This window comes from Giraffa tippelskirchi, chromosome 9 (genome assembly GCF_054371585.1).
Source record: "Giraffa tippelskirchi isolate mGirTip1 chromosome 9, T2T-mGirTip1v1.2.pri, whole genome shotgun sequence".
Taxonomy (NCBI): Eukaryota; Metazoa; Chordata; class Mammalia; order Artiodactyla; family Giraffidae; genus Giraffa; species Giraffa tippelskirchi.
The window spans coordinates 141338932-141364674 of NC_137283.1; the positions used below are offsets into that span (position 1 = coordinate 141338932).

Here is a 25743-nt window from a genome sequence, read left to right on the forward strand (position 1 = left end):
CTAGTTTGGGAAGATACCCTGGAGAAGGAAATGGCAACCCACTCCAGTACTCTTGCCTGGAAAATTCCATGGATGGAGGAGCCTGGTAGGCTACAGTCCATGGGGTAGCAAAGAGTCAGACACGACTTTGCAACTTCACTTTCACTTTCACTTTCAGATATACATGGGAGGAAAGAGAGAGAGATTGTTTTGAATTTCATTAAATGAAATACAGACAACTGATTTGAAAAAAGTTTAATCAAACTAGTTATTCAGGCATGTAGCAAAATTCTTCTGTAATCTTTTCTTGATTCTTCTCTTTTTACTTTTAAGTGCATTCAAGTGAACAGGTTTGTGTGGATGTAGTAATACATAGTTGACTCTACAATCACCTGTGGCATCTTACAACTGGCTTCTGCCTATCTCATATATATCATTATTTCCTATCATCTAAATGAGTATTCAATAAGCATCTGACTACTGATCCATTAGCGGCATATTGACAATATAATCATGATTCTAAGTGAGAGGAGTTTAGGTGGAGGCTGTTTCAATCAAGAATTCAAAATTTTAGAGCAGCACAAAGCTTAGCAGAAAATATATCTAGGTCAGAATCCATCATTTGATTTTCAGGTTCTTAATTTTGTTCTCACCTCACATTGTCCTTTGAAACTATCATCAAGCAGTACCGACTAAGTTTTCCTCTTGCGTATAGCTGTGTTAGGATTTAGATAACCTGAATTAATTGGTTATGGTTCCAGTCATTTGGAAATTTTCTGAAAGGTATTTCTTCTAAGCCTTTTTATATTTTAATGTTGAACCACATTAAGAGTTACAATAGTGGTGAACTCCCATCTAATGATAGTTTTATTTTTATTTATTTAGTCTACAAATAAAACTTAAGGCACATTTCAATAATTTCAAAGCTCTTTCATTAGTCATGGATGTATAACACAGGAACCACTGATGGCTCACAGTATATAAAATTAATGTATAAAGACTGATCAAGAGACGCATTGGAAGTAATATTTTAAAGAACGAAGGGCCAACTTTGGGACTGATCCAATGAAGAATAAATCAGAGTAGATTCAATGGCATATCAAAAAATTGATAAAAATCCTATTTTTATCGTGGTTCTTTTTTTTGTGTATGTGTAAGACAGAATAGGTGAAATTATAAGCAGTGTGCTTGGAATTAAGGTAGTAGTAAAGCATCTATTGGTTATTATTTTGTGCTAATCCCCATGCTTTATATGCGTTATTACATTTATTTCTTACAAAACTTATGAATTTAGTATTGTTATTTTCTCTATGCTTTAGATAAGAAATAAAAACTTAAGAGAAACTAAATAAAGGGCAGAGCAAGGATTCTAATGCAGTTCTGCCTCATACTGAAGCCTGAACCCGAGTGCACACTGTCTAGGTGAACACCATCTGTTGCCAATGGTACAGCAGAAATAAATTCAACGATGGCCGATACCACTGCATCTCCATGAGACGCTTTATAGTTTACATGGCATGTTCACCTTTTCATTTCCTTCAAACTTCTCAATATTATTGTGAGACAGTATTATTATTTTTACTACATACACTTTAAAAAAGAGGAAATTGCGAACTGGGGATGCTGAATTGGGGGTGACATATTCGAGAATTGGGGGTGACTTATGTTTGAAAAGCTGGTAAGACTTAAACCCAAAGTGAAACTCAGGCCTCTGATTCAAGATCCTCTTATTATTTCCACTACATTTCAATGCTTTCAAATGTAAACATTCAGTTATCAAAATCAAACATGTATATGCCCATGTGTGGTAACTATAAATTTAAGTTGCCATTGTTTACTTCTCTTTTGTAAATAAACAAAAGATCATCCTGACAGTGAAAGTGAAAGTGTTAGTCGCCAAGTCATGTCCAACTCTTTGCGACCTCATGGACTGTAGCCTGCCAGGCTCCTCTGTCCATAGAATTCTCCAGGCAAAAACAGGGGATTGGGTTGCCATTTCCTTCTCCAGGGGATCTTCCCCACCCAAAGATCAAACCCGAGCTCCTGCACTGCAAGCAGATTCTTTACCACTGAGCCACCAAAAGATAATCCTGGCAGACTTTGGGCTATGTGGCACTTAAAATATTCTACGACAAGATAAAAAAATCTCTGAATTATTAAAAACTAATTTATTTACAACAGGCCTGGCATAGAGAAGATTAGCCCTTGGCTCTTGGTCAGGCAAGGACGTCCTCATAGGAAAATTAAAATGGAGAGATATTATTTAAAGAAAAGTGTCACTGCAGAACCTTTGACATAGATTCTACGAAAGAGTTAGGAGAGAAATGAAACTGAAACGGAAACTCGACCAGATTTCTCAGACATGGGAATTAGCTGTGACAGTTTTATCCAGAAGTGGGCAAGATATTTTTTCTTTATCATGATTTATGATGTGCAAAAACTAACTTTCCTGTCCAGGATGATCTTTGCCATTTACAGTGACTGCTATCCTCATTCTTAGATTTTATTTTCTTGGAGTGAAAGTATAATCTCTAGGAAACTTCATAAAAGTACCCTCTATCCAACACAGAAATTTATATTCCATATTAATCATTATTAAATTGTTTTTAGTAACAGCTGGCAAGGGGGAAGAGCACATGGGACTAATGTGGGGAAAGAGAGAGAGAAAGGCCAGAAAGCTATGCCTTTTGATTGGAAAGATAGGCATGGTTTTGATGCTGAGAGACCTGCATTTATTCACTTAGTCATTCAACAAACATCTAACACAGCCATATGCAGGATGCCATTCCAGGTGCTAAGACACAGTACGACCGCCTCTGAGCTTGTCTTCTCATGTATGTACTCAGTCACTCAGTCATGTCCAACTCTTCATGACACTTTGGACTGTAGCCCACCAGGTTCCTCTGTCCATGAGGTTTTTCAATCAAGAATACTGGACTGGGTTGCCATTTCCTCCTCCAAGGGATCTTCCTGACCCAGGGATCAAACCAAAATCTTTTGCACCCCCTCATCGCAGGTAGATTCTTTACCACAGAGCTATCAGGGAAGCCCCTGTATTCTCGTAGCCAAATGAAAATAGCCAAGTAGCAGCACATACTGGTTTCTTTTCCACTGTCCTTTGTAGCTTTCTCAAAAAAAATATCATTGAGACACGCAAACCTCAAGTTTTTTAGATCAAATGTATTTTACCCAGAAAGAGGTGCAATAAGCAAAATGAGCCTGAAGAGAAGAAATATGTTTGAGAGAAGCTGTTTTGCTTTTTCTTATTCTCCATATCTCCTGGCAGAGTGAAGGTTTCAGAACAGGGAGCAACAAATAGTGGTGAAGCTGACTCAGAACTGTAGAGCAGAGGATGTGTTTGAGAACATGTCAGTGTCTGGTATATCACCACCGGAGCTGATGAGGGCTCAAGCTGAGTAATATGGAAGGATATCTCTTCCCCTTGGGAAAGTCTGCAAGATAACTCAGGTTCCTGTTGTGCTAGGATTACTTCCGATATAGGTTTTGTGTAGGTGACAAAATGTCTTCTGCTAGCAGGATTGATTATACAGTGAGAATTTCTCTTGGGAGATAATTTTCCTGCTTTTGTAATATATCCAAGGAGATAGGAAGAACAGGAGTTGGGGAGTCAGAAGACGGGGGACATAAAGTCACTGAATTTTAAAAATGAAATTTTATAGGCTTGGAAAGAAGTATAGTATGATAAACAGAGTTGAGAATGACAGTTCCCGATGTCTGGGAAGTCCTGGGTACTACCATTTGGGGAGTCCATGATGTCAAAACTATTTTCATAGTAACACTAAGGTATTATTTAGTAGTTTCACTCATTCTCTCATAAATGGTTGTTGAAATTTTCCAGTGGCTTGATGAGATATTTGATATTACAACAGATGAAATGCAGAAGTAGATATGAGACTCTAGCTGTCTTCTATAGGCAAGACATTTAAGATATTTGTAGAAATGTAAAACAATGCCACTTTCTCACTATTTTGTTTTTCAAAATACAGTTGTTTTTAATAAAAATATATGCAGTTGTTTTTTACCCAAATATATTGGCAGGCAATGTGTTAGAGCTATTTTAAACATGATAAATTAGTTTTAAAACTTCTTTTTAAATTTCTGCTATAGCATATGTACCGTATAACATACAAACTTCAAGAGCAGAAGAGTCTGAGACCAAAAAATTTGAGAAATGATACCTTAGAATATTAGGGAAAAAAGACTTCAGATGTTTGTTAGAATGTGAGAGAAAAAAATCATACATTATCTTCTATTTTTCCTTAAAAATCAATTGAAAGATGACAAAAAGAGTGAGAAGCAAAAATGGAAGCTGTATATTCAATGAAATTAAAAATACCTAAAATTCTGATCTAAAACATTTAAAGAAGGATAGCTAAGAATAATGAGTTGTGGACTAATGTAAGAGAAGAGAAAATGACATGATAGATTGGCTGTTGCTGAATATCTTGGGCAGAGATGACAAAATACATGATTGTTCTAATAGGCAGCACACCCTTACTTTTGTTCCTATTGCTGTCTAATTCATATACTGTAAGATGATCCTTTTAAAGTGTTCAGTTCAATGGTTTCTAGTATGTTCACAAAATTATGCTATCATCACATCACCACTATCTAATTGCAAAATATTTTTGTTGCCAAAAAGAAACCTGTGCCTGTTAGAAATACTCCCCATTCTTCCCAGTCTACTTTCTATCTCTATGGATTTGTCTAGTCTGGACATTTTGTATAACAGGAATCATACAATGTGTGGCTTTGTGTCTGGAATATTTTCCTTAGCATAGTGTTTTCAAAATTCATGTATGTTGTAGCATATATCAATTCTTTATTCATTTATATGGCCAAATGATATTCCATTTTGTTACGCATTCATCAGTATATGAACATTGTTTTTTTCTAATATTTTGCTATTATGAATAATGATGCTATGAGCACTTGAGTAAAAGTTTTTACATGGACATGTTTTCAATTCTTTTGTAAAAATATCAGTGTGAATTTTCTCGGTCTTATGATAACTCTAACTTTTTGAGTAAATGCCAAACTTTTCCACAGCAGCTATGCCATTTAACTTTCCCACCAGTAGTGAATGAGAGTTCCAATTTCTTTGTATCCTCAGTACTACTTGTTATTATTCATCTTTTTAATTATAGCCACCCTTGTAGTTGTAAGCTACAACATGTGGTTTTGATTTGTGTTTCCCTCTTTTCACATGCTTATTGGTCATTTATGTATCTTCTTTCAACAAACATCTATTCAAATCTTTTGCCCATTTTTAAAATGGTGTTATCCATCTTTTTATTGTGAGTTGTTAAGAATTATTCATATTATTAGATACTATTCATTTATCAGATCTATATCAAAGTAAAGAGACTGACTTGAATTGGTAATCAAAAATATCTCACACACACAAAAAATTCTAGGACCAGATGGTTTCACTGGTGAATTTACTAAATATTTAAGGAGGAACTAACACAAATTTTCTACACTTGCAAAAGAAGTTCTTCCAAAAAGTAGAAGAGAGAGGATCAGAAATTTCTATACCTAAGAATAAATTTGGGAAATGTGAACAATCTTTATAAAGGAAGCTTTAACACACTCCTCAGTGATGCAAGAGACTTAAACAGAGAATCACATAATACTTTTGGATAAGAAGAGTCAATATAATATAAATAATAATTTTCTTTAAATAAATATATTAACACAATAGCAATAAAATGCCAAGATAATTTCAGGGGATTTAGACAACTAGAATATTGAGTTCATATGGGAAAAAAACAAATAAATAGAGACAATTCTGAATAAAATAATAATATATCATAAAGTTAGATAAATCAAAACAGTGTAATAATGGCCAAAAAAAAAAAAAAGGTGGACAGATCAATGAAACAGAAATGAAAGTCCAGAAAGAATTCAGTGCTCATTAGCATCATTTCAAATCAGTGGAGAAAGGATGCATAAATTAAATAAGTTATTTAATTATTATTATTGGATAAATCTGTTTGAAAAAAAGAGAACCGTATAGAAATACATTATATAATGGAGTGGCAAAAACATTTAAGTAAAGTACAAATTTCATTAATCATAAAAAGATTGGAAGTATGCTTAGGAAAAATCATCATTAATCAAATTAAAAGATAAACAAACTTGTAAAAACTATTTCTATAATATATACAGAAAATTAGAGCCAATTAACCCACTAAAATTGGGTTAGGTATATAAAGAAGAGCTTAAGATAAAGGAAATACAGTTCAGTTCAGTCGCTCAGTCGTGTCCAACTCTTTGCAACCCCATGAACTGCAGCACGCCAGGCCTCCCTGTCCATCACCAACTCCCGGAGTCTACCCAAACCCATGTTCATTGAGTCGGTAATGCCATCCAACCATCTCATCCTCTGTCATCCCCTTCTCCTCCCGCCCCCAATCCTACCCAGCATCAGGGTCTTTTCCAATGAGTCAACCCTTTGCATGAGGTGGCCAAAGTATTGGAGTTTCAGCTTCAACATCAGACCTTCCAATGAACACCCAGGATTGATCTCTTTTAGGATGGATTGATTGGATCTCCTTGCAGTCCAGGGGACTCTCAAGAGTCTTCTCCAACACCACAGTTCAAAAGCATCAATTCTTCGGCGCTCAGCTTTCTTCACCGTCCAACTCTTACATCCATACATGACCACTGGAAAAACCATAGCCTTGACTAGACGGACTTTTGTTGGCAAAGTAATGTCTCTGCTTTTAAATATGCTATCTAGGTTGGCCATAACATGTAACTACTCAATTCACAGTAAGATAAATGCAAATAAACACAACAGTAAATACCGTCTTCTACCTATCAGATTGGCAAAGAGCAAACATTTCATAACACACAGTGTTAGCGTGGATGTGAGAAAACTGATATGTACTGGTGGGAGTGTGAATTAGGACAGCTCTTACTGATCACAACCTGGCAATATTTATATGAATTACTAAAGCAAACACCTTTTAGTTCAGCAAGTACAATTTTGAGAATGTAACCAACAAATACACGTGCATATGTGTGAAACAGCATACCTACCAAGTATAGCACTGTTTACAATAGCAAAAGAATAAAAACAAATATTTGCCCATAAGAGCCTGATTAAATATATACAAAAGAATGTTACACAACTTATAGAAGGAAAAAAAAGAAAATTCTTTCTTCTTTATAGAAGGAAGAAAGGTAAAGAAGCTCCTTATATATTAATAGGAAAGATCTCTAAGACATATTTAAAATATAAATAAATCAAAATGCAGAATAGAATGTATAGAGTGTGCCAAAAGCAAAAATAATAAATATTTTTATTGCTTGTACATCTAGGAAGATACAGAAGAGCATTTGTCATCTGCCCAAGTAGAGGACTAGAACTGGGGTATAGAAATTATGCTGCCTAAATTTTGAACACAATTCCTGCATTTTCAATTCAAAATATAAAAATCATAAACAATTCAACTACCAAGAAAACAGAAATGGAAGAGAAAAATAAAGCCACCTTAGAAACAGTACATTTTGGAAGTAGTTAAAATCACAGATAGGCCAAAAACATGAACAGGGATAGCAGACATTTGAATAAAATGAGCAAAATTAATTTTTAAAAAAGTGTTAAAAAATTAGCAGGAAAATCTGAAAAGCTCTGAAGTGTCAGCAGGTGTAAAACTAATATCCAGTAAAAAAGACCGAATTCCCAATATATTCAAAGAAAGTTTTCCTGGAATGATGGGAGATATTCTTACAAATGAGAGCAGGGCATGTCACGGGAAAAACTGATGCTGATGATCAACCAGGAGCCTTTCCTGAGAAAAGTTACCAGATGTAACCAGATCAGAACACTCCTGTGAGCCTGCAGCAAAAGAAGAAAAAAGAGAGTCTGATATTTAAGGAGGAAAAACAGTTAAGGCTGAATTCAGACTATTCCAGAATCACATCTAATGCTAACAACTGTGCTGTGATGTCTACAAAGTTTTAATGGAAAGGAACATCATCATATTTTATGTACCACTATGCCACTGTGCTATAATCAAAACCAAGGAGAAATATTTTCAAATATACAAAAAAATCAAGAAATATTGTTTCCATGAACATTCTTGTAAAAACTATCAGAGGACAGGCTTCAACCAACCAAACTATGGATTTTGAAATAAAGGTAAATGAAGTCATGGTGATCAGTGAATCCGTTTAAATGTTCCACTAGTGCTAACAACTGTGGGAACTATATGCTTAAGAAAGTGAATATGAACATCTTATACCCTGAAATTGTAGAAATGTTATAACTAATAAAAGTCAGAGGGTGAGAAAATGTAGGAGGTAGCATATGTAGTTAACATGGCTTAGAGGAGGTCATACTTTATGTTTTAAAGAGTAGACTATGTAAATATGGTGACCTTGGTGGAGGAAAATGAGCCTGGGATAGGGTTTGTTCTAATATTAGCTGTGTTCTAATATTAGCATATTGGTGAGACTTCTTCCTCTCTTTGGTACATCATTAAAAAAATATTATGTGTGAATCTCTAATAGTTTCCATAGTATCTGCTTATAATATAAGCCCAATAACCAGGGCTTCTGCCTATATCAGACATCTAATGACCAGATCTCACCCTCTAAAGATTTCTATCATGGAAAAAGGTCAGAGTTAGAATGACCACATGATCCAGCAATTTCACTTCTGGATACATACTAGACAGAATTGAAAGAAGGGGCTCGATAAGATATTTACATCCCTTATGTTCATAACACATTATTCACAATAACTAAAATGTGGGAGCAACTCAAGTGTCTATAGATGAATGAATGGATGAGGAAAATGTGCTATGTATACACGATGGAGTATTATTCAGCCTTAAAAAGGAAAGAAATTCTGATATATGCTACAACATGGACGAACCTTGAGGACATTATGCTCATAATAGCATACTATATGATTTCACCCGTATAAGTTACTTCAGTAAGTCAATATCATAGAGACAGAAAGTAGAATGGTGATGGCCAGGGGCTGAAGGAAGGGGAGGGGAGTTATTGAATAGAACAGAGTTTATGTTTTATAAGATAAAAGAGTATGGAGATGGATATTAGTGATACTTGTACAATGTTACAAATATATTTAATACTACTGAACTGTGCACTTAAAAATGCTTAGGATAGTAAAAATTACGTAATCTGTATCTTCAGTTCAGTTCAGTCGCTCAGTCATGTCTGACTCTTTGCAACCCCATGGACTGTATCTTACCACAATAAAAGAAAATGGGGGAAAAATTTCAAGGTTAGACTCTTCTATTTGTTAAGATTCCTAACTGGAAATAGCAGAATCCACTCTACCTACTTACACAAGAAGTGTTGCTCTGGGATCATTGAAAAGACTTGAGTTGCAAGATGTGGGCTAAGCCTTCAGGAAAAAAGTCCTAAAACAATATGCTAATACTGGTACCATCCCCATATCACAGTGTGATGGTGTTCCATAGCTCGTTCAGCTGCTGCTGCTGCTGCTGCTGCTAAGTCGCTTCAGTCGTGTCCGACCCTGTGCGACCCCATAGACGGCAGCCCACCAGGCTCCACCATCCCTGGGATTCTCCAGGCAAGAACACTGGAGTGGGTTGCCATTTCCTTCTCCAATGCAGGAAAGTGAAAAGTGAAAGTGAAGTCGCTCAGTCGTGTCTGACTCTGCGAGACCACATGGACTGCAGCCTACCAGGCTCCTCTGTCCATGGGATTTTCCAGGCAAGAGTACTGGAGTGGGTTGCCATTGCCTTCTCCTCTTGTTCAGCTACTGTTCTGTAACTGTTGTAAGGATGCACTTCTGACTTGGATCTTGAGTATTGCTTGGTCCATGCACTGATGCTCAAGGCAATTCCAAATGAATCGAAAACCCATATGCCCTCTAACCCTCAGGGGCTACCCCTTACTTTAATATTCAACAAGATGGATCATGTCTCATTGGTGAATCTCACTTATCTCTTGTACTTCTGAGCAGACCATTCTGTAGTCTGCTTCATACTTTGCTAATACCTCCCAGCATGTGCTTTCTTCACTGACTTCTCCCATACTTGCATAACTTTTATGTACCACTAACCCAAGTTTGTATGGTATGGAAGAGACTTTTCTGAAGGTTTGAAGATATTGGAGGGTAATTATAGCACAGAGCAGGAAATAATTTTGCCACTAACACAGGGCAATTAGTGTAGAGAATACCTTTTACCAAAATGTTGTGGTTAGGGAGGCTAACTAATTAATAAAGCAATATCAACTTCCTGTTTGATAGCAAACATGAGTGCAGTAGAAAAGTGTTACACATCTCCCATCTTACGAACTTTCTCATCAGTCCCATCCCTCCATCTGCTGCTGCCTGCATCCCACTGCTGGGGCTCATCTCTTTCCAGAAGCCCTTTCTCATCTCTTACTGTTCATGCGCCCCTTCTTCTCTTGCCTGTGCTGCTGATAGGAACTTCTCTTACTTGATTACCTTTTTGTTTTACAATTTTCTTCCAGATCATGTCTTGAGGAAGGGGTTTATATGTCACAGTAGATTAGAGTCACTGAATTCGTTTTCAAAGAAAAACTTCTCTTCCTCATACAAATTACATGCTCCTATCTCTGTAGGTAAAAAGCATACCTGCAGAATCTTTTGTACTATAGCTTCTTTGCTCTCCCTGAAACAGTAATAGTAAAAAAAAAAAAAAAAAGAGTGGTGGAGATTGAAATGGGAAACTCATAAAAGGTAGAAAAGATACAAAAAGATACAATTAAAATTTGATGTTCTCCCATTTACAATATTGTAAAGTAATTAGCCCCCAACTAAAATAAATAAATTTATTAAAAAAAAAAAAAAAGTCTTTCTTGCTCCCAACTTCTTTTCTGACAATCTTTGCTTTTCTTTTCCAGTGATGTGGCCTGCCTAAATAACATGAAAGACACTGAAAAAAAAAAAAAATTTGATGTTAATAAAAATAATAAAAGCAATTTTTGACCCGTGTACTCAATTTTTGACTTGTACTAAATTCACTGAAGCTCACTGATGAGCTTCAGTGTATATTTTATTCCTTGGATTCTGGAAATCAAAAGTAAATTCATTCCTTCCTGATCTTATTTTTACATAGGTCACCATTTTTCTTTCATCTGATATCATAACATCTTCAAATAAAGTCCTTGTTACTTGTCTTGTTATACTGGCAGATCACCAAAATCTATACAATGAAATAAAAAGAATTTTCACTATCAGAATCCATGTTTTGCTAGTTCTCTAAGACAAGCAATAAGTATGGGACACTCAATATATTGGCAGTGAATTGGGACTCCCCATCTTTACCCCCAACCCTCCCAAAAAAACCAGTCATGGTCAATGACAAAAGGAATGGGAGGCTGATCTTTATTTATTGTGGGATTAGAAAACAGACAAGATGTAGTTAATATTTCTTAATTCTTTCTTTGTTTCACTTGAACACTATAGCAGACTGAAAATTATTGCTCAAGTATCAGCAGATTAAAGAGACAGAATTCATTCTTTATTATTCATTTGAATATTCACTAGTGAGAGGAAAATTGGGGTGCTCTGGAGGTTCATCTGCTCCCCACTTTGAGTCATTTGGTTGAGGACTGGCTCTGTAGGTTTGAGTTAGATTTACCAAAAGATAGGATACCAATCACAGGTTCAAAAGGCATCACTTTCTAATGGGGCTCCTTTTCCAGCCACTGCTATGTAAATGCATCATGGGATAGGGGACTCTCTCTACTAAAATGGTAGCCATGGGATGGAGATAAAGACCATCCCTTTGCCAACAAATGTCCGTATAGTCAAAGCTATGGTTTTTCTAGTAGTCATGTGTGGATGTGAGAGTTAAACCATCAAGAAAGCTGAGCACAGAAGAATTTTTGCTTTTGAATTGTGGTGCCGGAGAAGACTCTTGGCACCCTACTCCAGTACTCTTGCCTGGAAAATCCCATGGATGGAGGAGCCTGGTAGGCTACATACAGTCCATGGGGTCTCGAAGAGTCAGATACTACTGAGCGACTTCACTTTCACTTTTCACTTTCACACTTTGGAGAAGGCAATGGCAACCCACTCCAGTGTTCTTGCCTGGAGAATCCCAGGGACGGGGGAGCCTGCTGGGCTGCCGTCTATGGGGTCACACAAAGTCAGACACGACTGAAGCGACTTAGCAGCAGCAGAAGACTCTTGAGAGTCCCTTGGACTGCAAGCAGATCAAGCCAGTCAATCCTAAAGGAAATAATCCCTGAATATTCATTGGAAGAGAATGATGCTCAAGCTGAAGGTCCAATACTTTGGCAGCCTGATGTAAAGAGCCAACTCAATAGAAAAGATCCTGATGCTGGGGACAATTGAAGGCTAAAGGAGAAGGGGACTACAGAGGACGAGATGGTTGGATGGCATCACTGACTCAATGGGACATGAGTTTGAGCAAACTCTGAGAGATAGTGAAGGACCAGGGAGCCTGGTGTGCTGCAGTCCCTGGGGTCTCAGAGTCAGACATGACTTGGTAACTGAACAACAGCAACAATAAATGACTGTTTTAAGCTGCAGGGTCATAGAATTCGGATGATTGCTTGTACTCGACTACTTCTTGGCTTGTAACTCCTCCCCATCCCACTAAGTCTATATCTACACCAGGTGACAGGAATGGTTTGTATCTGTCATCCCTTTAGGCAGCATTCATTCCACAAATATTTACTGAGTGCCCACCATGTGCCAGGCACTGTTTTAATTCTTGAGATACCTCAGTGAACAAAACAAAGAGCTCTGTCCTTCTGGGCATTATATTTTAGTGGTGATAATCAAGGTGGAAGAAGACGAAACAAATACAAGAGGTAAATTACATAATATGTTAAAAGGTAGAAGTACTATGGAAAACAAAATGTAGAATGGGGTAGACAGGGGTCAGGTGTTGCTGTCAGAATTGGGAAACAGTGATTAATGTGTAGCTTGGCTTTGGATAAATTACGATATACATTCTTTAAGGTAGAGCTCATGTTTTTTTTGTTTTTTTTAATCCATGTATCCCTAATACAGTACCCAACATATATTAGGTGGCTGACAATTGTTGAATTAATTTTTCTGGTGCAATTTAGCATACAAAAAGTGATTTGTCAGGTCTCATTCATAAGCAGCATTACCTCAGCACTTTTCTAACTCAAGGACATTCCTTGGCTTCTGTGAAAAAAATACCTGGCACACATTAATTTTTAAGGAAATCTCATTAGGAAATAATGTTCTATGCCATCACCTTCAATTGAGTTAATGTCTCCATTGAAGACTGGTTCACTGTGTTGTTTCTAGCATCTGGCAAAATGTAGCATATAGCCTGGGAAGAGTTGGCCATTACACAACCAGAAATGGAGGATGTAACAAACTATCAGGTATGTGTTGCAACATGGACACAGTTCTTGTGTACAGAAAGGAAAGAAATACAAATTCTGCCAAAAATCAAGGTGCCTCTGTGTATACTACCTTTGAAGATTGAATTCAGTTAGAATTCATTTCCCCTAATAGTGCGTTAGTGAGAAGTATATCTCAACCTGCCAGGCTCCTCCGCCCATGGGATTCTCCAGGCAAGAATACTGGAGTGGGTTGTCATGCCCTTCTCCAGTGGATCTTCTCAACCTAGGGACTGAACTAGCATCTCCTGTGGCTCTTGTATTGCAATACTGTTGAGCCACCGGGAAAGTCCAATGCTGTAGTACTAAGGATGTAAGCTAGCTTGGTAAGTGCTGCTGATTCTCAGACGACTCCATGTGAGGATCACAAGAAGGTGCTACATGTGACACAATAAAATCAGAAAAATCATAATATGCACCCAAACTCTGCTAATTTGACTCCTTTCATCTCTTTTTGAAAAGACACTGAACTCTCAAAGTCCTTGATATCATGCCTCTTAGTCAATATGCAGGCCAATGACTCCCCTTTGTTCCTTTGCAAAGGAAGAGGTAGAAATTACTGTTGATTTTATCCTACTCATATTGTTACTTAATGTTGGTATTTAAAAGATGTTTTAGAGATAAAAGAAAATCTTGAAAAAAAAATTTCTAGAAATCATGTGGTTCAACTCAGTAAATCACACTGCCAGCAGGCAAATTATCTCTTGGCAGTAAAAATTGTCTAGCTATCATTTTGCTCCCTAAAGCTGATCTTTACAAGAATTCATTGATCCTTAATGTGGAATACTTCAGATGATCTAGTCCCATGGCAAAAATCAAAACTGGTAAAAACTGGTTTGGCAGCCTAGAGATAGATCACCTTGGAATGAATGGGTCAAGAATCTGAATAGAAAGTAATTCTCCAGCTCTTTTCAATTGTTTTTTCATTATGGAGTCCATAAGATTTTAATCTGGAACCACAAATGGAAGTGTTTATTCAGAATAATCAAGTGCAGAGAAAAGAACATCAATTCAAAAGCAAATGTATATGATATTAAATATTAAAAATGGAGAAAGCACCTAAGTCCTTTGATGAACATATCTTTTGGCTCAATTTCTATAAACAGTCAATGCTCTATGTTTACATGCAACTTTATATCAGGCAGATAAAATGATTTCCAAAGGAGCAAATAATGTATTTGTGAAATAAAAAGAATGTTGTGGAAGAGCCAGTACCACTAGACTATTCTTAATTTATGGATGTTGGTAAGTCATTTGTGTCTCTGGAGCCCAGCTCTTTTTGGTAAAATGGGGAACAATTTTGCTCATTTTCCACAAATATTATGTCAATCCAGTGAGGGAATACAAGTAAGCATGTCCTGTAAAGCATTACATGCTGCACACATTTGAAGTTTGACGTTATTTATTATTTTGCAGGGATTCTAGAACAAATGATTTCTTAACCATATACTTACTTGTCCCAGAATTGCTATTAGTATGAATATGATTTCCAGACATTTTCCCTACTTGAACTATTTCCCCACTTTCCTCTCATCTCACCTGATATGTCTATTCTGTCTGCATGATGCCTCCAAACTGCAGCTTCCCTATTCTGCAAATGCCACTGCTGGCACCATCTCTCTGCCTACCAGATAAGGAACACTATCTATCTGTGTTCCCCTGTTAATCTGTTGACCTTTAAGCACAGTTGTGTTTCATTAAGAGGGCATGTACTTTGAGGCAAACATTTTCCACTGGTTTAATTTTAGCTGTAAGAGAGACAAGGGAGGTGTGTTGCCAAAAGATGTCACTTACACCAAGGTGGAGAGGAAGACACTCTAAGGCACATTCCTCTGGTATCATCTGGTATTTAATTTTCTGCAGCAAAGAGCTATGCTGTACTGATTTCATGGAAAATACAGAAAGAGGTAAAACAATAGAGCATTTCAGCACTCCTTCCAGGAGGGTACTCTGCCAGGGCATTAGGAGCACAAAATAGAAATCAATTTGGATAGATTATGGTTGACTAGTTTCACAGGATATCTATTAGGATCTCTATTACACCAGTTTTTAACTGGGTAACTCTGGGCAGGTTGAAAGCTTTCTGAACCTCATTTTCTTTCTCTGTTAGGAAGGAGTAACAGTAACTTTATTGTGTAATTAATATTAAGTGTTAGTACTAGTCAGTACATGTGAAAAGTTCTGGCATGCAATGGGAATTTGCTGTATGTCTCAGGAAACTCAAACAGGGGCTCTGTGTCAACCTAGAGGGGTGGGATGAGGAGGGAGATGGGAGGGAGGTTCAAGAGTGGGGGGATATGTGTATACCTGTGGCTGATTCATGTTGAGGTTTGACAGAAAACAACAAAATTCTGTAAAGCAATTATCCTTCAATTAAAAAACTAATAAATTAAAAAAAAAGTTCTGGCATAAAGTGAATGCTTCATAAATATTACTTATACATTTATAACAATAAATATTATTGATCTCAGTGGATAGTGACCACATGTCTTTATTGAGATACAGAGAGCTCAAGGAGGCACAGTATGCATTTGCTGAAGACTTAAGCTATGGATACATAAAGTCTTAAGAATATTAGAGTCCAGATCCCCAGAAAAGCAAGATTTCCTTCCATGTATCATCTATGACTGGCAAATATCCAGCCTCTGATTAAACTCAACAAGGGACAGGATGTCCATTAGCTACAAAGGAATTCATTCCTTTTAAGAACAGTTCTAACTATTAGAAAGAGCTTGCTTACAATCCTTTGAAATTTAGCCTTTCATAAATTCGGCCCATTAATCCTACATCTTCCTATTACAGTATTAAAGATGAAGCTGAATCATCATTATTTCATGAAACACCTATGGAAAGAATGAAGACAAAATCATGCCAGACTTTAGTCTTCTCTTGTTTCAGTTCTTAAATTTTCAGTTCTTAAATTTATTCTCTTATGATATAATTGGCAGCCCTTTACTGGCCTAGGTTACTCTAGTTTTTAAAGTATAGCCTTGTTTTTAATGTATAGGAACCAGGTTTGAACACAGTGCTATGTGTGTGGTGAAATACAATGAGTCTCTCTTTATTAATTGGCATGCTGTGCATTTATAAATGTAATCTAAGTTTGCAGTTTATATTTACCTTCCACTAGGAACAACACATGCATTTAATCAAATCAGGACACTTTGAGAGTGAAAGATGTGCTATTAGCAATTACACTTGGAAAACAGACATAAACTGGAATTGTTAAGATGAGCAAACATAGGTCCTCATCCTACATCAAAAGCATGTTCCCATTCTGTTCTATTTTATCTCTCCTTCAATTCTCATGTAAGTGTTCTCTTCTCTGGTTTATTCTGGAGTTCATGGAAGTTTATGGAATTCAACTGCATAAGTCTTGTTCTATTGTACTATATATGCTCTAATTGCTTCTAACAGACAGACTTTTGGTAAACACAGCTTTCACTTCTTTATTTTAAATCTTACTAACATACCAGGTTTGTGTACTCTCTTTTATAAAAATTTCAACCTTCCTTTCCTGTACATTCTCTGTACATTAGAATGCTATAATCATGAGACTGTTAAAATTACCCTGATGTTTATGTTATACTTTTCTATTGAATTAATGCTTCTCATATATATCTGTGGCTTTTGAGTATTTCCAGCTTTATCAATTTATCTGAGTAATTATCTCTTTCTGAAATTTCAGGTTGACACTTTTTGGATCACATCATCAAGTCTACAAATAATTATTTCAAATTGCATTTATTTAATACTTTGCACATTGTAAAACTGCTTTCATATTCACATTTGAATGTTCCAACAACTCTTGAGAAAGGCTGAAAAAGTATAATTATCTTGTCTTTATAGAGAAATGGATGGCTTAAACTCAAAATTTTAATATCTATTCCAGTGTTCCTTCAACTGTGCCATAAGGTTTTCTTCTTTCTTATCATTCAATAAATACCTCCACCTTTTTGCCTATTTTCATGCACTGAATGATATATTTTTAAGAAAACAAGTAGTTATTCAACAGCATCTAAACACTTTCTTTTCCTAAGCCATGAGACTCGATTTGAAGAAAATTTGCAAATAGTACATATCCCTATGTTTTTATCCTTCTCCTAATGGAATAAAAATCACTAGATATAGATTCTGTCTCTGCCCATGTAATTTTGCCTTATTTTTGGGCTCATGTGAATAAGCAAAGTTGGTAAAGTTGATGGGTTCTGGAGATATAGGCAAGTTCTCCATCAGATGCTACACATTATTGTACTTCTATGTTATTGTTCTATCAGATGGACACACGGACAACTTTAAACTCCTTTTTAACAGTTACCAATTACTGCCAGACAGTGGATACACCTCATCTCATTTCAAGGATATCCTGCTCTTGGAAAGCCAGCTACTTAGTTCTTCAGAAGATACTGATTCACCTTATTTGAAAAGATCCTCATGTCTGAACTATAGATCCCAGGATGTAGTTTTTCTTCTCCTTCTCCTTGTCACATTTTTTTGTTCTCCAAAGTATTGAGATTAGGTTCACACCCTTTAGTTCACTCTTTCATCTTTATTTCTGTCTTCTCAGTAGCAACCCTTCCTATTTCCCAATGCATCAAAAATAGAAACTTACCCCTTACGCGTTTTTAATCTCTTCGCTAGCAGATATTTTATCTGTGGTACCAGTTATAATGTAACTCCTCCCTTTCCTTCCTGCTGGCCTTTAAGACTAGATGTTTGTAATGAAGATGAGTAGTGCAGACAACTCAGGCCCCCTCAAAGGAGGACATTAATCTGAATGTTCCAAATCTTTTTCTTTCTCAGACTTCCTTGGCTGCTGCTGTTAAATTTTGGCCTTCTGGCAAGATTGGAACCTCAGGAAGAGAAATAATATATTATCTAAGGCATAATACGTCCTGACTACTCTTTATATGGCACCAAGACCAATTTTAATATGCAAAAACTGAACAGCATGTCCTTGGACCAAGAGTCCAAATCCCAACTCGTACAAATTTACTACGTGACCTTGGGCTTGCCACTTGATTATTCTGAGCATCAGATTCTTCACCTGTTTAAAGTGAAGGGGTTGAGCTAGCTGCTCCTCAATATTTTTTTCCTATTTTGATAGTAACTTGTTCTGACCATGAATAAGGTATTTCACATATGGTCTTGAGTATCACACAATAGTCCTCTCCCTGGTTGGGAGTGATGAGTTTGATGACCAGGAGATGGTAACTAATACTCAGTGGTGTTGCTTTTAAGAGAATTATTTACTTCTTTTAACCTTCTAATAACTGCTCATGAATATCCTTCATTTTGTCTTTATATTCATTTCACGTATTTCTTTCTAAAGTATTAAATGCATTAAAAAATCACTTGAAGAGATTTTTTTTTAAGCTTTCACATTCATAACTCATCATTGAGATTCTGGAACTTTAGAAGATTTGTGGACTTTAATATTCTGTGCTCTTAAGAGTTTGTGTCTGTGAATATACTTGTCCATGATAGAGTCTGGGTACCTGCAGGGTAAAAAATATGCAGCTCTCAAAGGCAAAAGTCTCTATCTAATTTTAGGTGGTTTCTGTCTCCTATTTATCACAAGGCTTTTTTTTTTTTTCTCCTTAAGTGTCCAATATTTCCTAGGGTCCAATATTTCACAAGCCCTGCAGCATAGCTGTGAGATGGGTAACAAACCAATTTATATTTTATAGATACTAATACTGAGGCACAGAGAAAGTATGTGATCTGTTCCAGCACTCCAGCAGCTCAGCAAGGAATGGCAGATTAAAGATCAAGAAAAGAAATAACCTAATTCCTCTGTGATTCTCTTTTGCTGAGGATCAGAGCACCATAGAGCTGACGGGATCTCTGAGAAACTAGCCGCCTACTATCCTGTTTGTAGGGAAGCCTATCTATGAGTTATTCAGTAGAGATGGCAAGCTCCTGACTATAATCCATACCAATGTTTAACATTCTTCATTACTAGAATATTCTTCCTCAGACTTTGCCATCATTCACAACCTTACATCGGCACTTCTCATGTCATGCTTTGAGCCCTGTAACAGCCTTCAGATTAGGTTGTTACAGTAATTCCTCTCCTCCACTCCCTGCTTCTACCTACCTCACCCAATTTGTTCTACATTCTGTGTCCAGTGATCTTCCTTAACGCACTATTTCATGGCACCACTTGAGTGTACAAAGTGCGTAAAGGCTTCCTGGTTCCCAACATATCAGGCCTATATTCTTTGCCTGGCATTTAAGGCCATCAGAATTGGATTCTGCTCCATTCATTATTCAACCATCATTTTCCTATCATATCCCTAGTCCATATATGCAGATCTCTTGTTTTCTTTCCTCAGGATCTCACTTTGCTTTTAAATCTTAGTCTTCCTGTGTCCTCCTTGAAGCCTTTGTCGACTGCTCTAGCTGTAGCAATCTCGTTGCTGGGTTAACACTAATTGTCCTGTGGTTACTGTTATCCACAGTCATTCTCTCATTGCGTGTGTGTCTCTTTAGTCTATCTGGACCATTAAGCTTCCAGAACTGTGTCTTCTTTGTGTCTTACAATAGTATGAAGTACAATAAATGAAGATTCTAAACAAAATGACAGTGTTCTCAATAAGTACTAGTCGACTCTGAAATTCAGTGTATTGGACTTGTCAGTTATATTATATATGTGTATGTACACGAATTGGAGAAGGCAACGGCACCCCACTCCAGTACTCTTGCCTGGAAAATCTCATGGATGGAGGAGCCTGGTAGGCTATAGTCCATGCGGTCGCTAAGAGTCGGACACGACTGAGCGATTTCACTTTCACTTTTCCCTTTCATGCACTGGAGAAGGAAATGGCAACCCACTCCAGTATTCTTGCCTGGAGAATCCCAGGGACAGCGGAGCCTGGTGGGCTGCCGTCTATGGGGTCTCACAGAGTCGGACACGACTGAGCGACTTTCACATGCACACGAGTATGTGTGTGTGTATTTATGAGTAAACTTTTTACTTTTGAAAAAGAAAATAGAGTTACAGATGTATTATATAAAATAAACTATGGTTACCAGGGAGTAAGTGGGAAGAGGAATATATTGGCAGATTGGGATTGACTTATACATACTACGATACATAAAATAGGTACCTAATAAAGACCTACTATATATGGGCTTCCTAGGTGGCTCAGTGGTAAGGAATCCACCTACCAATGGAAGAGATGCAAGAGACTCAGGTTCCATCCCTGGGTCAGGAAGATCTCCTGCAGAAGGAAATGGTGACCCACTCCAGTACTCTTGCCTGGAAAGCCCCATGGATGGAGGAGCCTGGTGGGCTACAGTCCGTGGGGTTGCAAAAAGTCGGACATGACTGAGTGACTGAGCATGCGTGCACAGCTGCTATATAGCACAGCGAACCCCATTCAATGCTCTGTAATGGCTTTATGTAGAAAAAAAACTTAAAAAAAAAGAGCAGATATATATACATATATCTGATTATAATTGATTAACTTTGTTATACATCTGAAACTAATACAACATTGTAAATCAACTATATTCCAATAAAAAAAGTGTAGGAGGGGGAAAGCTAACACAGCATAAAAGAATTTGTCGGGTCAACTCAAGGCAGGGAGCTGGAAAGTTAGCGCTTGGCCTCTCACCTGCTACAACTTGAGGAACTGAATTTTAAATTTGTTTAATTTTACTTATATTTAAACAAATAATCACATGTGGCTAATGGCTATTGCACTGAACAACACTAACATTTTTTTAGGATAAACCAGAAATCATTTCACATACCAATCTCCAAAAATTTTATGAGGATTCTACCTGTATATTTTCTTTTTAGAACATTCTTTGTTTCCTCGTTAACAGGTTTGCACTTGAGAATGTGTTTTGTGCTTGCTGCTGTGACTACTGTTATAACCCTCTTTTTTTTTAAAGTCCTTTCTAACTCATAGATTCTGTGATTGTTTCTAGATGTTCTTTGGAGTTGTTTAGTAATTATAATCTTGATATACATAAAATACTCTGAACTCACTGAAAGAAACAGAGTGACATATAAATTGATGAATTTGGAGGCATTTGAAGATGAGGCCTAAATGTTCTCAATCAGGGACAATTTTGCCCCACAGGGAACATGTAGCCATGTTTGGAGATGTGTTTTGATTTTCATGACTAGGAGGAGGGGCTTCTGGTATCCAGTGGATAGAGGGCAGAGATGTGGCTAAATTTGCACAGGACAAAGCCCCCAAATGTCCATAGTGCTAAGTATGAGAAAGTCCGATTTACACAATCATTTAAGGAAAAGGTCTCGTTTATCATATATATAAAGGTATCATTTATATCATTTAAGGAAAATGTATCATATATATATATCATTTCCCGAGGTTCAGAGAAAGGTTCATCAAATCTTGGCAAATCTCTCCATAAACTGGGCAGTGTCAGATTCCAAAAGAAATCTGAAAGTTTTACCTGGCTTCAAATTTCTAGTGTTTAAAGTTTCAGTTGTCCAATCAAGAAGGCTCCTTGAATATATAAAGACTTCATTCATTTGAAAAGGAGGAAAGATTGTTACACAAAATTGTTTGCCTAGATGTACTAAGTCTGTAAAGTTTTATAACTTTATAAATGCGTGTTTGCCTTTGAATTCCCTCTTCCATGTCAAAGACTTGTGGGGTCAATGAGAACAGTGATAGTTTTGTTAACCCAAGAACATTTGACCAAATTCTTTACTTCTTCTTTCTTTCCCTCTGAACTTCTCATTGTGCATCTTATTATTACCATTATTAGACAGTCCTAATTTTAGTCCTCATCTGTGCTTTCATTTTCACAGAGCACTCTCTGTATTAGAACAAAGCCACCAAACAATGAGTCCAGGTGAAAATGACATAATGTTGTGAAGTCACCTTCTTCAGGTGGTATTTGTTGGGACTCCTTTTTCCTTGGAAATACTTTATTTGGTAGTGTGAGGCCAGTTAATCTTTCTTCCTCACTTGAGGCAGGAAATAATTAATACAACCTGGGGGGAGAGGCTGGCAAGCTGGTCAGAATGAAATCTGACACCTAGTGAAATGTGCTTCGTTTTCCGGTTTCAGCCTTAGCGTGAAATTTCCCGAGGTTCAGAGAAAGGTTCATCAAATCTTGGCAAATCTCTCCATAAACTGGGCAGTGTCAGATTCCAAAAGAAATGTGAAAGTTTTACCTGGCTTCAAATTTCTAGTGTTTAAAGTTTCAGTTGTCCAATCAAGAAGGCTCCTTGCAGTATCAAGAAAAATCTCAGTTTCTTATTTTGGATAACTTATTGGAAGGGACAATTGACTGAGAAATCTCCGGGGAGACATATTTCATAGCAACCTATCCAATATGGTTCAGATCGTGCAGGAATTTTCAATAGACCTGGATGCTATCATGGCACCAACAATTTCACATTGCTCATTATCCTATCATATCATAAATTTCCCTCATTCAAAGCCAAGCTAAGGAGAAAATACTCTCCCAGAGGGCTTTTTGAAGTTCACTGGAGAGAAGAATGCATGGAATATTTTTTTTACTAAGTTCCAGAGTGGAAAGGAAAGTATAAGAATCAAGACAAAATCTGTAAAATATTGTTCATGAAATGAATTCTAATAGGCTATGAAGGTGAACAGGGAGGTCACATATCCAAATTATAAAAGTATCAATAGTTCTGGATTTTGAAATAAAAATGGTAGAAAACCTTGTCCTGATTTGAGTAGATTTGAGATATGATATACTACATGCATTATTTATTTAATTGAAGTATATAAAAAAAAATCTCCTTACAAAACCTTCATACATCCATTTAGTACCAAAGGACTGCCCTGCCCAGTGCCCAGGAGGCTCTAGGCAGGTGGATTGCAGCCCTGCTAAGTCAGCTAAGGGAAGCTGCCTTTCCAGCGTATTGCTCCTATTAAAGGAACTGTATCCTGCCAGGACCTTGGAATCATTACAGCCTCATGATAAAATTTCTGGCAATTTAATTAACACAAAGACATTTGAATAGTTTCTAGTGTTTTGTAATCTCCTTCTGTCTGAGTACCATATAATCAAGGACATTCAACTGGAACAGAATTAGCCTATTTTAAGGACACCCCCAAACAAATTCATACATGCTGAAGTTATTTAATCATTGGGGCTGAGAAATGGATGTGGTTAAGATGATGAACAGACTTTCCCCATTGTGTTTTTGATTGAAGGGAGTGCTCCTATAGAGATATTGATCTCTGGGATAAATAAAAACACTGGGGATTAAAATCACATTGATTATCACTAACTATTCCTCCTTTTTCATCGAAAGCAATACAGGGTCCATCAAATAAGGTCTATAGCCACAAATCAAAGGTCATTTTTCCATGTCCAAACATGGGAAAAATTGTTGTTACCAAGTTTATCTTTTCAATCACTCCTATAACATAGGTAGTGACTGCTGTCAGCAGTGACACGGGCTAACATGAAGAGTGATGATAGGTTATTCTTTCTTGGTCTTTTTGGTAATGAAGCACTCTGAAATTGTGATTGATTGCTGGCTCATAGTGGATTTTTTTTTTTTTTTTTTGAGAGTGATGTTCCAAAAGATTTCCTAAGGCTGAATCTAAAATAGCACAGTAAAAAAAAAAAAAATTATACACTTATCCCAATTGGGTATATTATTATTGAGGCTAAAAACTAATTTTCAAAATATTCCTGAAGAAATCATATTTTTTGAATCAGTTTACCAGGAAATTGCTCTAATTGTTCCAGTGAATGTACTGATTTTAAAAATACCCAGCAGTGTTCTGTTTTGATTAGTGATGAATGGGGTTTAATACCTGGCAAAATACAAAATCCATTCGACAATGCCCTGACCTCAATATCTTTCTTTGAAGTGAAAACAAGCTGTGAGTCATGGCTTGAATTGATCTGTAACAGAAATACTAGGACTAGCTCCCAGCAAATGATGGTTTCCTTTGGCTGTGAGCAGACAATTGGTGGCCCAGTTGGGTGAACCAATTTTTTGACCTGAGAGAAGAGAGTCCACTTGCAGGGGTCCAGAAAGAGCTGAGTCATGGCAGCACAGGAATGAGTGAGGGGACCAAGTTTGAATCACAACAGGATTTTCTCTAACTCTAGACTCCTGACCTAGTAGAAGGAAGGATGCTCTTTTCTCCAGGAAGTCAGAGAGCAGCAAAACTCTGTATTTTCCTAAAGGGGACAATTTAGTATCCTGCTAAGCTGAGAGTAAAATAAACCTGCCAATTCTTCCTGCTTAAACCATCCACTGACATGGGAGTAAAGAATTGCTCAAGGAAATTAATGGCAGGCACTTAAAAAAACTAAGTGGAAAGAAAATTCTGCACCTTAGGGGAGACTGTCTGAAATTTATGGCTGTAGAAAGTACTTTAATCAACTCCTGTAGCTGTATTTTAAAAAAAGATTGGATAATTTTATGATCAATAACAGTATTTGTAAGCCTGTATGCTAAAATGGGAAAAGCAAATCGCATGCTTCAAAGCCTAGGCTAGTTGCTGCAGGTGTTTAGAAGGAATGTTTCCATTACACACATCATTATAAACCAGCCCAGGCAAATTATCGTCTATTTCTGCTTTTACGTGAAGCATGAGGAATTGGTCACTGCAAGCGGCCTAAGACTAAGTTAAATGTCTGACGTAGAGATTGTCTGGGATCTTTTCCCATTAACTATTAAAGAACAGACATGTTGGGGCTATATGGGGCTGGGTGGAGCTCCAATGGGAAAGGCAGAATATAATGAGGAGTTGGTTTCCCCACAACTAATTTGATGCTGACAACTGTATTTCCATTACTCCTTGGTAAAAGAGTGAGAGGAGAAAGGCAAATGCCAAAGAATGATGTCAGCTAAATGCCCGAGGTTTAACCAAGTGACAGAGAGCCCAGGGGCTCCTTCTTTGTCCAATATTTATTGGTGTGAGCAGACAACTCAGTAAAATTCCCATCATTTCTATATGTAATGCCAGGGTCTTTTTTGCAGTAGAATTTTGGAGTTTACATTAAAATTCACTTATAAAAATGTTGGAGGAAATTTAATGAAAGGAGTAAAAGGGTTCAACATTACAAATAACAGGAATAGTAGTTGTACCCTTGAAGACGTCAGTCTGAGCAGGTCCATTTGGAGACAACTTCCAAGAGACTTCATTGTTTCCAGTAGTCATGTATGGATGTGAGAGTTGGACTATAAAGAAGGCTGAGGGCAGGAGAATTGATGCTTTCAAATTGTGGTGCTGGAGAAGACTCTTGAGAGTCCCATGGACTTCAAGGAGATCAAACCAGTCAATCCTAAAGGAAATCAACCCTAAATATTCTTTGGAAGGACTGATGCTGAAGCTGAAGCTCCAATACTTTGAAGAGACTTAAGAG

The 25743-nt window shown here is 37.0% G+C and overlaps 1 protein-coding gene across 3 annotated transcripts in view; it reads left to right on the forward strand.

Annotated features, from left to right (window-relative positions):
* LOC145521081 (uncharacterized) overlaps positions 1-25743 on the forward strand; it is a 489520-nt gene that overhangs the window by 454845 nt on the left and 8932 nt on the right. The window contains exons 1-2 of one of the 3 annotated variants that reach the window (XR_014065094.1): positions 15175-15296; positions 20535-20682. The exons of the other annotated variants lie outside the window; for them this stretch is intronic. The gene's annotated coding sequence lies outside the window, so the exon portion shown is untranslated. Of the gene's footprint in view, positions 1-15174; positions 15297-20534; positions 20683-25743 lie in introns of those variants that run through there. 3 annotated transcript variants of the gene reach the window in all.